Source organism: Sinocyclocheilus anshuiensis, unplaced genomic scaffold (genome assembly GCF_001515605.1).
Source record: "Sinocyclocheilus anshuiensis isolate Anshui unplaced genomic scaffold, SAMN03320099.WGS_v1.1 scaffold1746, whole genome shotgun sequence".
Taxonomy (NCBI): Eukaryota; Metazoa; Chordata; class Actinopteri; order Cypriniformes; family Cyprinidae; genus Sinocyclocheilus; species Sinocyclocheilus anshuiensis.
The window spans coordinates 586,698-590,592 of NW_015545562.1; the positions used below are offsets into that span (position 1 = coordinate 586,698).

At 36.4% G+C, this 3,895-nt stretch overlaps 1 pseudogene; it reads right to left on the reverse strand.

Moving 5' to 3' along the window:
* Positions 1-118: 118 nt before the first annotated feature.
* LOC107698327 (F-box only protein 16-like) lies at positions 119-3,275 on the reverse strand (annotated as a pseudogene).
* Positions 3,276-3,895: the final 620 nt, after the last annotated feature.

Consider the following 3,895-nt stretch of genomic DNA (forward strand, 5'->3'; position numbering starts at 1 on the left):
TTCATATATTTTAATTGTTTGTTAACAATTGTTGTTAACTCAAATATTTAATTGAGTTAAATATTCTATAATTATTTAACATATTCGTTGTTTTTATTTTCATTGGTAAAGACAGTAATCAGTTTAAAACTCATACACGGGTTATATATGAGAATACAGAGAAAACAAGATGGTAAACAATAAAAATACATTTCAACCATTGGCTCACTCACACATTCTATGCAGACAGGGACATCTAGTGGACAATAACACATTTGAGGGACTCAAGGAAGAAAAAAATAATCATATAAAAACAATGGATGTATTGTGCTTATGACATAATTTGTAATTAAAGACATTATAATAAATACACTTTGTATGAATCACTTCATGTCGTTCATGTAGCTATCACAGCATTATCCAGTAGATGGCCTTATGTGCCAAGCTGGCTGTCCTTCGAAAAGAGACACAGCTGGAACAGAATAATGTTTATTACACCAATTTGTGTTACACTGTATCATGTTATTAATAATTAATTATAAAGATTAAATACTTTCTGGCACATATTCACAGAGAGTATTTTACATTCTTGGTCAGGTTAGTTTAATAAAAAAGCACAATATCCTATTTAAGATTGATATTGAAAGTACATATGGGCTTACTTGGTGTGCTTCTATGGGATCTCTGTGATGCACGGAGCCCCTCCTTACTCAGTCTGGACACTGGAGGCCTTACAGGACCAGGACCAGGACGTATCCCTGCATTCCATTGGGAGGTCTGGGAAAGTCTCTTTATGGAGTCCTTGTTAGCCGGAAGTGCTTCTAAGTTCTGAGCTGCCCATTGTGGCCTGTTTTGGTTTTGCTTTCCAGCTGCACTGAGATCCAAGGATAAAAACATCTGGGAAAATGTACAAATAAAAGCCTTGATTTCGCTTATATTTCTAACAAAAAAAGTATACATGTTCAATATAATGTCTGTTTTCTTCCCTCAGCAACACAGTGCCCTCTTTTTCCTCTGTGCAGCACATTTCCATGATATCCCACATGTAGTCTGATCAGTATGCATGATGCCTGTTGGTTATGACGTCTCTGGAGAATTCTTTGCATGCTGCTGCTGCTGATTTGTGTGAGAATCAACAGCACAGTCACATGACAATTATATTAGCTTACCAAGGATTTGGCCTTGCGCAGCTTGTATGTTGAGCGAGATGGTGCTTTCATAGTGTTTTCCTGTCTTATTGTAGCACTTTGTCCCTTTATCAGTCTGTAGAGATAAAGACAGCTTAGCATTTTCTGCTGTAGTTGTGCTACTAACACTTTCAACATGCACATATACAGAATAAAATGCACTAAAATAGTGCAGCATATCAGTGGGTCACATAAGTTTTCGTGATATTTTATAATAACTCAGAACTCAAATATAATACTGTGTAGTGTACATAAGTTTTAAAAAATGTTTTGTTTGTTTTTGAAAGTTATGTTATGTTTTTTATGCTCACCAAGGCTGCATTTATTTCAAAACAGTATACAATATTATGCAATATTATTACAATTTAAAATAACTATTTTCTATTTTAATATATATTTAAATGTAATTTATTCCTGCAATGCACGGCTGAATTTTTAAGTAGCCATTACTCCAGTTGTCAGAGTCACATGATCATTCAGAATCATTCTAATATGCTGATTTGGTGCTTAAGAAGAATTGCTTATTGTTATTATTGTTGAAACTGTTAAACTGTGCTGCTTAATATTTTTATGGAAATCGTGATATTTTTTCCAGATTCTTTGATGAATGGAAAGTTTAAAAGAACAACATTCATTTGAAATGTAATATTTTTGTAACAATGTAAAAGTCTTTACTGTCACTTTTGATCAGTTTGATGCATCTTTGCTGAATAAAAGTTAAATTTCTTAAAAAAAGAAAAACTTATGCTTGTCTTGCATGCTCAGCTGAGTCAAGGTTATCCAAGTAGTTAAAGCGTATTGTGTCAGTGGGATGCCTGTCTGAGTCTTTCCACGGCGGAAGACCTTTGGCTGATTTCACCAAGCCATTCCCATCTTTACTCTTCCTATGGAGACTGGAGAGGACAGACTTCAACTCCCTGTGACCGGTCACAGGAAGTGACCCCTCTATCTCACTACCAATTACTTTCACCTCAGGGATAATAAACTCTTCCTTCACAGGCGCCTGGAGAGTGTGGAAAATATGCACCACAAAAAGATTACATTTATTCCAATCCAACAGATGAGACTCTAAATCAGTCGTTCAGCAACATCTTACCTTGGGCCTGCTAATGTGCAGCTCCTGCACAGTCTCTATTTAATGCCTCTTCCATACGCCTTGTTCAAATGGTGTTGGCGTAAAGGTTATGCACCAGCCTAGTTTCAGACATTTAAGCATCCACAGCTGGTCAAGCTCAACCAGGTTTTTCCAGTGCCAGCTCACCTGCAAATGAATATATTACAAAAAACACTAATGTCACACACATAGTACTGTTCAAAAGTTTAGGGTCAGTAAGATTTTTACCGTATAACTTAATAATTTTATTCAGCACAGATGCACTAAACTGATCAAAAGTGACAGTAAAGACATCAGTGTTAGTGTATTTGCACACAGTATGTATAGAATACATTTAAGTGTGCATGTAGAAAAGTGTTTTTTATTCATGGCATCAAAATATTCATACTGTACAATGTCAATAATGTTTATTAATTTATTTGGTAAACTTAACAATGGCACATACCTGAGCACATCTACAGAGGCTTCGGGGGTCAAGGAATGAAAATATATATAGTGATATGACCCTGGGAAGGACCCTAGTGAAGTCGAGGGCTTCCTCTGGTACCCAGCTGCTCAGAGTCTGTCTGAGATGTTTCAGCTGGCTAGCAGAGCATCTGGAGAACCAGTCTTGTAGCACCTGTTTCCGCTGGCTATCTGTCCACTTTTCAAACTGGGACAAAGAGGAAGAGGGCTTGAGCATATAATCAACAAAGCAAATAGCAAAACCAAGAAACTGTGAAGTGTTACCATAGCATTTTTTAAAGTACATGCATTTCTTACCCACTTTCCAAGCAAATTTCTTCTCTTTTCAAAAACCTGCAAAAGTGTTCACATTTGACCTGAAACATTCTACACTAATATCACTAAAATCAATGTTACCGTAGCTTCTCATGTTAAACAAAGCAGAAGATCATATACTATATTTTTGGTGCCTGTACATGAGCATTGGAGAGCTGATGATTTAGAGGTGTCCAGGTACTCAGTTTGGTCTGCATTTTTGTTCTGGGAGCTTGTGGAATCTTTCACTGAAATTCAGACGTTTGAGATTCAGCTCCTAGATAAACCTCAATCATATTAGGCACCACAATATTAAGAGCACTTATCAAAAATACATACCCATGTTAAGGCAAACAAATGTGCTGTGATTTTCATACTAGAAACAACAAAATGGCCTAGTTGTACAGTGCAATACAGTACAAAAGAGAAAAAAAATCAAACCTACCATGTGTAGTAATGTTGTCAACCGGAAATAGTCATGTTAGCTATCATAACGAAACCATTAAATGTTTACTGATCCGATATTGATGGTTTTGCTCTTCCTGATCAGTACAGTTTACCAGCATCCTTAGCAATCACACTCTCTCTCACTCTGTCCCGCCTCTTTCCAAACGCTGGCTATGTTCGATTCGCAGATGGTTCGTTCTTTTGAATCGGATCTTTTATCGTTCAATCGGTTGGAAATGAAATGGTTCACAAAACCGATTCTCTAGGATTTGACTGAAGGGACGAAAGTTAATTCATTTATTAACCGAATAGCAGAAATGCTATAAAAAAGGAAATGGTTCCGATTCTCTAGGATTTGACTGAAGGGACGAAAGTTAATTCATTTATTAACCGAATAGCAGATAGCAGA